Source organism: Arachis hypogaea, chromosome 15 (assembly GCF_003086295.3).
Source record: "Arachis hypogaea cultivar Tifrunner chromosome 15, arahy.Tifrunner.gnm2.J5K5, whole genome shotgun sequence".
Lineage (NCBI taxonomy): Eukaryota > Viridiplantae > Streptophyta > Magnoliopsida > Fabales > Fabaceae > Arachis > Arachis hypogaea.
The window spans coordinates 123,201,554-123,213,725 of NC_092050.1; the positions used below are offsets into that span (position 1 = coordinate 123,201,554).

The window sequence follows — 12,172 nt, forward strand, 5'->3', positions numbered from 1 at the left end:
TAGATTGTATAGCTAACTCTCTCCGTCTATGTACCACTTTTTCAAGTGAGGTAAGATTTCGGTAAAAACTTAATAAATCTAGTTTGCTGTCCCCAAAATTTAGAAATATCCAAGATCTTTAGAGAGATTTATGATTTTTGGAGGTAAGGTCGTCTAAAAGCTTTTAAAATAGGAGGATTTCAAAACAGCGCAGTAAATTTTCAAATCAAATAACCTAACTAACAAATAAGACCAAAACCATCTATTTTATCTATGTAAAAATTAAATACATATATTCTTTTTATAAATGGCGAATGATATCTCATTTAAGATATTATTGTCACAGCCCAAAATGAGCCATGACTGGCGCTTAGGAAAGTAGTTCCCCAGCAAGCCTAACTGATTCGAATATAAGATAAATAAGAAGGTTACACATATTTTTGATAAATTCACAATTTTTTTTGAATAAATAATTACATATTTTTAACAAAAATAAAATAAATAAATATAAATGGATCTTGCCTGTGACATATGGAGCAGATGACGCCTAAGAACTCAACAAGGAATAGATACCCATTGCAAATCATTACTCTTGAATAGAAATACTCACATAATCAAATATTTATTCCTGAAAAATATTTAAAAAAAAAACGGAGTGAGTTTTGCAACCCAGTGACTAGACAGTACATCTATAATTCACATGAGACCATATAAACATTATTATAAAAAAATAATTTTTTTTAGAAAATAACAATTTATATGAATGAGTGAATCAATAAGGGAGTTCTCATACAGAAATCAAATCAAATAGTCCACACTTGGGCGACTTCACCTCTAAGGGTAGCTCTTTCCTCTCGTGTGTCCGTACGGAATAACAGATCCAACGTGTGGCCTACACGTTAGGCTAGCAACGCCCCTGCTAGCTGAGGTCTGAGCCAGATCCATCTAGATTAACGTCATAACCGCCGCTAACTATGGTTTTCTAATACGAGCCTCCCAAACCAATTCAAACATATAATTTCAAATATAACAAATTCTTCGGTCTTTCAAACACGAGGTATCAAATTAAATCAAATAATACTTTCTCATCCAAATCATATTCAATTATATTTTCTCAATCTTAAGGCATTTCAAATATATTTCATAATTTCAAAATAAGTGAATACCAACAAATACTTCAATGTTTCAAAAATACATATTCGAGTAAAATCAAATGCTTTAAAATAATATAAAACTTTTTTAACATACATATAGTCTCATAAAAATATATAGTCTCATGTGCATATTAAAATGAGCTTAACAAGGATAAATATTTAGTTCTAATAAATCGATCATTCAAACTAATTTAAAATCTTTTGATAAAAATCTTTGTAAGTATAATATAAACTCAGTCACCGTATATCAAAATAATTATAACAAAGCCAAATAATTATAAATGTAAAGCCTACTCACAACATGGTCCTAAGGGACTGAAGATATCGAACCCGAGTGCCAGAATCCAAGGTGAGGAGGATTGAAGTAAAATGAAACGAATGAGCACAGAATTTGGATCGAGACAGTGGCAGCAACTTCCACGACTACATCACAGATGTAATCATAACATCAACAGCTCCAATCGTTCCATGAAAGCACTAATACCAGTACTCAAGATAATTTCCAGCAGAAACGCAACAAAAGTAGGGCGATAATACTAAAACAAAGACATATTATCGCAATTAAAACCAGAGCATGTAAGAAAAGAAGAAAATATAGCATAGTAAAGGTGGAAGCATTACAGTTTTATAAATGGAGTCAGAACATGGGAAAAATTGTGCTGATTTAGAGTCAAGAATGAAGGGGGTGTGGGGCTGAGCAAGATCAAAACAGGGACGGAGACGGTTCATTAGCAGTGACGTCGGTGATGCTCCCCTGACGACGAGCTCCGTTGATGGCAACAGCAGACGCGACGATGGTGAACAGCTCCTCCATCGCGACTCTTTCTTCCTCAAAATCTCTCTCGGTTCTGGCCTCTGATGGCGATGCAACTGTAGCGAGCTGGACGCGGCTGGCAGCAGCGCGACGGGACACGAACGGCGTGCTCCAGGCCAGCGGTGATGAGGTGCAACTCTCTCTCTCCTCGCATGGTGGCTCGGCGTGGACAACTCCCGCCTTTCTCCTCCCTTCTCTTCTCGCTGTCTCCCCTTTTCTCTCTTTCCTTTTTCTTTCTTTCTTTTTCCGTCAGAGTCTGGTGTGTGTGCTGTGAGGAAGAGGGTGTGAGGGGAGTGAGTGTGTGCGGTAGTGAAAGGTGAGTGAGTGTGTTAGAAGAGGGTTAGGGTTTGGTTTGAAAAAAAGAGGAACAAGGGGTATTATAAGGATTTTACATTCTACCCTCCTTATAAAAATTTTCGTCCTCGAAAATTGATATAATCTTCAAAACTTTACATGGTCTTAGCACTTTACCGAACATGAGAAATGAGTATAATGAGGTGCAAAAGTTACAAGCTAGGATCCTGATAAAACGATGCCATTGGCATTTCCCTACTCTCTTTCCCTTGACAACTCAGATATACATAGCCCTCTTCATGTCGTTCATCAATCTTTTCTAAATACAATCTTGGTTCTGTAGTACATATCCATGGTAGCAACCAGTCTTATGTCAAGTTTTCGAATTTCAACTTTCCGAACTTCAACATCGACAGCTGTGTCCTAAAGAACTAAAGTATCGCTTGCTATATATGGGAATCGCACGTGACATTGAAACAAATACGAGTTTTCTTAAAAGGATTCAAAACTTAGACAGAAAAGAGCAAACATCACAGATGGTGATCGCAAGAATTCGGGAAGATGCATAGGATCGCAACTAAACAAGGATATACAAAAACAGTGAAGCATGCCAAAAAGAGAATCAATCGCATCTTAGCAAGGAAATCTGCATCAAGAAACTTCGATAGAACAATAAAAGAAAAAATGGTGTATGAAGTCAAAACAAGTTTATGTTGGATCAAAGAAGTACGAAGTTCACAAGAGATGGCTACTAAAATCAACGGTAATATTCACAAAGATTTAAGAGAATGACTAGGAACACAATTAAATAACACACAATCTTTTAGAATCAAAGAAGAGGAAGAACATACAAGGCCTAAAAATTTTATAATATTTATCGAGCATAATAAGAACAATAGGACAAATGAAGTTAAAGGAAACAATAAGAAGCAACATCACTATAGGTAAGGAAAACTAAACAGCAACAAATATACAACGTAAATAAAATACCCACAACAATTATAAATCCAAATCCCAAGCAACAAGACAAAGACAATAACAGAGGGACAAAGCAAAACAACAAATAGAAGATTTGACCGCACCTTTTAGAAAGACAATTGTACAGTTATGAAAATTAAAAACAGTAATTTGCAAAAAAATTAACATCCTCATTTTCTCTTATCTAGAATTTTTTTTACAACAAAACTAGAAAGCAAACAAAACAAAACAAAACCCATCAGAACAATATCACCATAGCATAAGAGCCTTTAGGACATAAGTAAATGTTAAAATCATCGAAAAAGTTTCACCATATTTCTTATTCCATAATCATTCCTCACATTATTATCAAGACTCTAAAAAGGCCAAAAATGAAGAGAGTATTGCCAATAATTGAGAGAGTATATTAGAAAAAGGACATAGATATTGTATCCAAAATTAGAAGCTAGCATATAAAAAAAAGTATCACATAGAGATTTCTATTTTTAAACATCAACAACAATAACAAAACGAACTATTCAAACACAATCAATCAAAGTATAGCAATAAAGGAAATATTTAGGACGAGCAAATGCAATATATGAAAAAAAATTCGAAATAATGAACCAAATAAAAATAGGAAAGTCATGAAAAGAAAAGAAAATATTGATAAATTTTACATCTCCGAGATCAAACTATGATCAATTCATATCCATCATTTCTCATGTTAACAAGTTATGATTAAACAACTCAAGATTAAATCCAATGACTCAAAATGAATCCATCGGTTTTAGTGTTTAAACATCTCCAATCTTCATAAACAAGTACCAAACCTGTCCTAAAATTAGAAAAGTAATCATTTTTTTCAATGCCTACTTAATAATAATCCGCGAATATAATAAGGAAAAAAACTCATATAAAGAATTTGTCTAACTTTAAGGAATTAGATAGACAATCTTTTCCATCCGAAATCGTCAAAAATTCTTTCTAATCTCTAAGATCTACAATCCAAATATCACAAAGGCACTACAAATCAAGAAAACCAATCTCCCAAAACCTTTGAGAATAAGAACAATAGTTGAAAATAAGAAAATTTTCAGAAAAGTAAGGGTTAAGAAAATTCTCAGGTTTCAGATCATAAACAAAAGCAAAATTCATCTTATAATCACCAACCAAAAGGCAAGCGTTCACAATCTTTCTCTCAACTTATCAAGCAGGAAATAGTTCCGTGATAAAAAGTCATATTCAGCAACAAAGAACCATAATGGAAACAGATCATCAAATTAGAAAAATAAAACTAAACTTCTAGATCGAAAAAGACTTTCGATCCAGCTAACTTATCACCCAAATAATTCACTACACTTAAGCAAAGAAAATCAGCAATCGAACAAGCAACAATAACACTCTATTCATATGTTTCATCACATAGTCCTTCTTGAGCAATTAAATAGTTGTTTTCAAAATTATTGATTTGAAAAAGAATCAAAAGCTAATCAAAATTATGTTAGCTTCAAAAATCATCAACATAAGAAGAAAAATCTCAATATCGCTTATCAAATCTAGAACAAAGCATCTCGATTAGAAACTCAGCAAATTCATGCAATCCACAAATCCAAATACAATTCTATAAGGAAATCAGATGGTAATTCACAGCAAACATAATCGAATCTTTTAAGTAACTCATGAACTATTGACATTAGGAATCATAGAGAACAACCCAAAGACGAAGAAGATTAAAGCACACATTCATAAAATCGGAGAAAATTAGAACTCGCTAGGAGAGAAATCGCGAATCGGAACCAAAATTGAAACCCTTGCAAAAACACATTCGAGAAAATCTACCAAAGGATATGTCAAGATTGGGTACAAAAGGATAGGAGTAGTAAGAAGCGGCAGAGGACGCATGCTCTCAATAATCAAAAGACAACAATGACATAGAGGACAAACAGGACATTCCTATAGGCCTTTGATAGTGCCACAATTTGTACAAATAGGCGCGCTTCTATTTATACAATTGTGATCCTACCATAGGACACTTACTCCATATTACACAGATTAAACCTAAGCTCTGATACCACTTTGTCACAGCCCAAAATGAGCCATGACTGGCGCTTAGGAAAGTAGTTCCCCAGCAAGCCTAACTGATTCGAATATAAGATAAATAAGAAGGTTACACATATTTTTGATAAATTTACAATTTTTTTTGAATAAATGATTACATATTTTTAACAAAAATAAAATAAATAAATATAAATAGATCCTGCCTGTGACATATGGAGCAGATGACGCCTAAGAACTCAACAAGGAATAGATACCCATTGCAGATCATTACTCTTAAATAAAAATACTCACATAATCAAATATTTATTCCTGAAAAATATTTAAAAAAAACGGAGTGAGTTTTGCAACCCAGTGACTAGACAGTACATCTATAATTCACATGAGACCATATAAACATTATTATAAAAAATAATTTTATTTAGAAAATAACAATTTATATGAATGAGTGAATCAATAAGGGAGTTCTCATACAGAAATAAAATCAAATAGTCCACACTTGGGCGGCTCCACCTCTAAGGGTAGCCCTTTCCTCTCGTGTGTCCGTACGGAATAACAGATCCAACGTGTGGCCTACACGTTAGGCTAGCAACGCCCCTTCGCACAGCAAGTGACAAGAGCCTTCCGTCTAGCCTCTATTGTTCCGTCATAACTACCAGCACTAACATTATCATCAATCTTCTTAATCTCTTCCTCAAACTTCTTTATCCTCTTGTCCATGTCCCCAAAATTGTCCTTATGCCATCTCCTTAGCGGTACTGTCAAAGCCTTCAGCTTATTTATGAACTGATCATCACCCAAGTTCTTCCACTAATCCTTTACCATCCTCAGAAACCCTTCATGTATAAACTAGGAATCCAAACTAGGAAACGGTCTTAGACCCATCCAAAGTCTTGTATCTTTTAGAATCAACGGGCATTGATCTGATAGGCCTCTCGGACCCCCTTTCAATCGAGTATCTGGAAACTCTTCAAGCCACTCCAAGCTGACCAGAATCCTATCAATGCGGCTATAAGATTGACCTCGAAACCACGTGAATTTCCGATCAGCAGTAAATTTACGAGCTGTAAATCTTGCACCCACTCCTTAAAATCCTCAGCAGACACTACAACAAATAAGGGTTTTCGCAACGATCAAAAACCGTTGCCGTAGATTGAAAAACCATTCCTAAAACTTTAAGCAACGCTTTGGCAACGGTTTTTGACCTGTGGTATATGCGGCCGTTGCCAATGATCAAAGGCAACGGTTTTTTACCTAAGGCAACGGTAACAAAAAAACCGTTGCCAAAGTTACTGGCATAGACAACGGTTTTGAAAGAAAATTTTAAACAACGGTTTCGAACCGTTACTCGATAAGCAACGGTTTTAAACTGTTCTCTTTCATGATCCAACGGTTTAAAACCATAACTGAATAGGCAACGGTTTTAAACTGTTATAGTTTTATTATTCACAAAGCCAACGGTCTTAAAGCATTACCGTTGGTGTCATTTTTTGGCAACGGTTTTAATACCATTACCATTTTATAGTCTTCTAAGACAACGGTTTTAAAGCGTTACCATTGGTGTCGTTTTTGGCAACGGTTTTAATTTCAATTTTTTTTAATTATTTAATGTCAATAAATAATCTAAACTACTTGAATAAAGTCACTAAAGAAAAATAATTGAACATTTCCATCAAATTTGACTTATAAAAATTGTTGTAAGATCCACAATCACATATTATTTGCTAATAAGAATAAAATGTGTACATTTTCTTAAGTTTCTAAAAGAAACAAGACTAATATTCTCACTTGAACATATTCCCAAATAGCTTCTTTATCTTTAATCCCCTTCCAGTTTGTGAAAATTAATGGACAAACATATGAATTCCTTGCCACTATGCCCAATTTGCTCAAGTTGTTTACAGCTTCATCAGTAGGACCAATTCTCTTTCCTTCAATATTTAGAGTAATTTCTTCTCTATCTTCCAACTATCTTGCATGAATCTTCAACCATCGTGTAGATCCTCATGTTTTCTTCACGGTTGTCTCTATTCAAAGAGAATAATTAAAATTACCATAATATATTCAAAGAGACTAAAACATTAATATTTTTAGCATTATATACCATCCCTCTTATCGATTTATATACATTTAATTGAAAAAAAATAGCTTCATCTATTTAGCCAGATGAATAAAAATTCCATAATTTCACTATTGCTAATGATTTATTCCAGCTGCGTAGAGAGAGTTATTTATAGAAAAATCATAGCAATTACAACTCAATGACATAGAGAGAGTTATTTATAGCCTAGTGCACCAAGTAAAAGTCACAGACTCTCACAACTGCTATAAGAAAACTAACTATTTAACACTTGAGTCTTGATTTTCTTGTTCGGGTTTTGCTATTTAACACTTGAGTCTTGATTTTATTGAAAGCCTAGCTCAAATTAATCAATTCAAGTAAATTAATCGTGCTTATTAATGAAAATAACAAAAAGCCATGTCCTCACATACAACCATTCTCATCATCATGCTCACCGAACACTCTTTTTCAACCCCCGCCCTGCCGCCCCCAAATAATAATTTAGTGAACAAAAGCAACAGAATTTCCAAATAATAATTTAGTGAACAAAAGCAACAGCAAAAGATTAGCAAATCCCACATTCCCATACTTTATTCCGCTCCCTAATCGCAACACCATAATCAGTTAATCATGTCTCATCTCATAATCCAAACTCTAATCACTATTCAAAGGACTGAAACAAACACAAAAGCAGAAACTCACACACCGCTTTCCTTTCTTCTTCTTAACTCCAACAAAAATGGCCAACAGCCAAACACGCCCTAACTAAACAAATGAAAATCAGAAAAAGACCACTAACCACAGATGACAACCCACAATCAGCCAAGGCAGTGAAGCAGAAGCAGCGAGGTAGAAGCAGTGAAGCAGAATTAAATATAATACTAAGTTCTCCCTCACCTTCATAATGATTTTCCAGTGAACAAAAAAGTTAGCAAATTAAATATAATACTAAGCCTAATGCTAATAATGTTTACTAATAGAGAGAGGGGATGAGGAAAACAAAAGATAACTATTAGGATAAAATTTATGGAAAGAAGACTAAATAAAACATCTAAACAATTCGGCTACCTGGTGTTTCTCAGAGCAGTACCGCACTTGTCTGCAACTACTGCAGAGTTTATCTCCTTTCCATGTTCCACACCTATTGCAAAAAGCAGAAAAAGATTCCCATCTTTTAATAAAATGTGCCTAATCAATAGAAGTACTAATACACCAATCTTAATGTGAAAACAGGTCATATATTAGTCATATACAAAGCAAAAATAATAGTAGAAATAATACACAGTATAGCAACAATAAAAATACAATGTAAGAGCAGCTTGTTCAGGGTATCAAATTAAGTATGACATTGAAATATAGCAAAAGCATAGTGCTACAAAATCAAAAAATGGATTGCATGTACTCATGAACTCTATAACTCATGCATAACTCTAGAATGCTACTCCTCATAAGGAAATAGTCACCAGTTATAATCCATCTCCATGTTTACAGTATCTTTAGGGTGGTGAAGTGTAATAATCCATCTCTATGTTTACAGGGAGTGTCATAAATCTTAATTTACATAAAAGTTGCATCACTCAATCACCTAGAATATTATCACTGAGAGAACCCATCATTTAAACTCAGAGAAGCAGTGACCAAAAAAGGCAGCATTATACCAAATCAAAATTCAAATCAAAACAGAAACCAAATCAATTAAACTCCAACAACAGTGACCATAGTTACAGCAAAATGGAGAATTCAAACTCAATGGAATCAAAAACAGAAATGAATTCAATGGAATTCAAAACAGAGATGGCTTACAATAAAAGAACGAGGCAGCAGCAACAGGAGAGGCAGCCCCCTTCTCTCAGGTCCGTGATTCCAGCGACCAGAGACACAGCGGTACGGTGTGTTCTCCAGTGACAATCGACGGCGGCAGCGGCTCCTCTTTTGGTGGTGACAAGCATGAACGGTGGCTCCTCTCCACGTCCTCGGCGACGGACCTTCGACGGCAACAGTGGAGATCAGACGTGACGGAGCTGGCAGCACAGGCGGCGTCTTTTTTCTCCCCTACGAGCTTCCTTCCTCACGCATCTCTTCTCCCTCGCGACAGCAATGACATCACAGTAGCGGCAGTGTGACGGGTTCGACGGAGGCACAGCCACGGTGATGCGACGGTGCGGCTTCGACGACGTTCGGCTCCTCGGCTTCAGATCTGACGGTGACGTGACCTCCTTCGGCGGCGTGAAGGCATGGCGGCGCAGAATAGAGCCTCCCTCCTTCCCTAGTTCTTGTGTTCTCTTCTCCCTCACGTCAGACTCTCTCTCTCTCTCTCTCTCTCTCTCTCTCTCTCTCTCTCTCGTTCACTCCTCCACCTCCACTCTACGGCGACGGCGACGGCGACGACAGTGGAACCCTTGCTGGCGCCGTCCCTTCCATCTCTTCCCTCTCTTCTTCTCTGTTTCTTCGCCCTTCTGGTTTTCCCCCTTCGAGCTCCCTTTTCTCTTGTTTCTTTTCTTTTCTTTAAGTTTATGTATGGTTAATTTGGAAATTAGGTTATAGAGTTAGGGTGAAGAAAAAAAAATTAAAGATAATATGAAGATTTTAATAAAATTATAAAGTAAAATATTTATTCAATGGATATATAATATTTATTCTAAAATTATTTTAATTTTATTTTTTTATATTAATATTTGTTATATATTTATAATAAAAATATATAATATTTATTATAAATTTATTTTAACTTTATGTTTTCAAAATATAATATTTTTTATATATTTATAATAATAAATAATTTATTTTAATTTTATTTTTTTAAAATAATCTTTATTATTTATTTATAACAATAGTTTTTGAGTATTTTATAAATTTAGTATTTATAGAAAAAATAGTTTATATTTATATGGTTACCTGAAATTATTTTTATTGGTATTGTTTAATTTGTATAATTATTTAAATAATATTAAAAAATAGTTGTTTCATAAACAATTGTTGTAATGGTTGTAAAACTGTTCTTTAAAATAGTCAAAGAGAACGGTTTTATTTTGTTACTATAGCGTAATGAAAAAATGAACTTCAATAGCAACACTGTAAAAACCGTTGTTTAAGACCATCTAATAGAACGGTTTTAAAGTGTAGCATTTCGGCAACGGTTTTAATACGTTTCTTTTGTACAATTCTTTAAACAACAATAAAAAACCGTTGCTTAAATGCAAATCATGGTAGCGTTTATAAAACCGTTCTTTAAAATAGTCAAAAAGAACGGTTTTAATTTGTTGCTGTAAATTGATGAAAAATTGAATTCAACAGTAACACTTTAAAAAACCGTTGTCTAAACCTATCTAAGAGAACGGTTTTAAGGCATTGCAAAATTTGGCGTTGCTAAAGGCCATATTTGTTGTAGTGAGATGCTGGTAAACTAACAGTGCCTTTCCTTTCCTCCAGCCGTAGTATCTCGTTGAAGTCTCCCATGAAGCAAAATAGAACCTGACATAAACCCACCATATAGCTTAACTCCTCCCACATCACTAGTTTCTCACTCCACACATGTGCACCATACACCAAACAGAAAGCACAGTTAAAATTATTTTTTGTCAGCAAACCTTCAACGCAAAGCCAACCATTCCCTTTATAGCAATTCGACCGAACAAATAACAAATTATCCCACATTAACAATAAACTGCTAGAGGCTCCAAATGATTCCACATATTCCCAATCTACCATGTCACAACCCCACAAATGTGCAACATCAAACTTAGTCACTACCTCCTTCTTAGTTTCAATCAGCCCTAACATATTCAACCTATACTTTTTCTTCAACTCTTTCACCATACTCAACTTTCTATTCCCTCCTAGTCCTCTAATATTCCAACAACTATAAATCATTTAAAAGAATTTCTACATACCTTGTTATGTTGTTTGGGCCTGCTCCTCCTAGCTTTCTCCTTTTGTTTTGTCATCCTTCTTTTTGTTGCGATAGCTTTATTTTGACTTTGTAAAATTGCCATAATGTCTTCTTCATTATAAAAAAAAAAACCGCACCAGACTCCACTGCTATCTTCCATGTTTCCTTAGTCTCTGTTGACTGTCCTTCCTGCGTAAGCCTCTGAGCAAAGTATGGTTTTATGCCTTCAATTTCTGTTTCGGATCCAGCGTCCTCTGTAATCCGTTTGCTTATTTACGTTGTCATGACCCAAAACGTCATCTTCACCTCCTACCTCTACCAACTTGCTCTCCCTGCCCCGGCAAAGCATGTGTTGACTTCCATGTTTAACCCGGTCGCTTGCTTCACCAAAGAACCCCTCCACTTCCAGTTCGTCATCGAAGCCCTCCACCATATTCTGCGCCACCATGCTCTCTCCATCAACGCTGTACTGTACCGTAGCTTGGCTTCCATTCTTAGCTTCCCAGCTGGGCCGACACTCCACGCCTCTCCTCAGCGTAAAAGGACGCTCGTTGCACTCACCCTGCGCGTCTTGGTTGGCATCACCGACCCTGACGAACTGGTTTTCTGATGGTAAAGAATTCACAAATATATTGTCGTTGTAAGTATAGTTTCTAAACCAACAAAGAACCCTTTCGTACAAAAGTTTTAGTTGTCACTTAAGCAAACCCAATAAAATTTATAACTGAAGTATTTAAACCCCGGGTCGTCTCTCAAGGAATTGCAGGGAGATGTGTTTATTATTGGTTATGGAAAAAGTATCTTTTTGGATTTTTTTTGTATAAGATAAAAATCAACAACAGTAAATGGCAAGAAAGTAAAATAATAACTAGAAAAGCTCTTGGCAAGGTATGAAAAATGGAAATTTTATCCTAGTTATCCTTATCAATTATGATGAGAATTGTCCATTGCTCCCACTTAGTTAA

General features: G+C 35.2%; 1 long non-coding RNA gene across 1 annotated transcript; it reads right to left on the reverse strand.

The window, feature by feature from the left end:
• Positions 1–8,081: 8,081 nt before the first annotated feature.
• On the reverse strand, positions 8,082–9,169 carry LOC112747126 (uncharacterized). Its single transcript, XR_003174792.2, has 3 exons — positions 9,122–9,169; positions 8,387–8,459; positions 8,082–8,215 (listed from the first exon to the last, which is right to left on the reverse strand). It is a non-coding gene; the product is annotated as an uncharacterized lncRNA (long non-coding RNA).
• Between the last annotated feature and the right edge of the window lie 3,003 nt (positions 9,170–12,172).